This window comes from Protopterus annectens, chromosome 16.part0 (assembly GCF_019279795.1).
Source record: "Protopterus annectens isolate FY-2018-M chromosome 16.part0, PAN1.0, whole genome shotgun sequence".
Lineage (NCBI taxonomy): Eukaryota > Metazoa > Chordata > Ceratodontiformes > Protopteridae > Protopterus > Protopterus annectens.
The window spans coordinates 585068097-585068430 of NC_056750.1; positions in this window are offsets into that span (position 1 = coordinate 585068097).

Here is a 334-nt window from a genome sequence, read left to right on the forward strand (position 1 = left end):
AGGCTGAGTAATGTGTGTCCACATCACAGGGTTGGATGGCAACACACATCCAGTATGTAGGGATGAACACCCAGAGTGTGTCAGACGTGTCGCCTGTGCAGAAATATCTGGCCATTACCTGTGCATCCCCCACAACACACACACATGCAACATATGGCAGAAGTACTATAGCAGTACACACATGTTCATAGGTTCATACTAGGCTATTTGCCCTAGGGCATTGGTAAGCCTAGTAGAATGTGTTTGTCTTCGCCACCCTTTCACCCCCAATTACCCCCCAAATTAAAAGCCCGGGGCCCATGCCCCCCCCCTTTTGGGGTTCCAACCGGGGGTT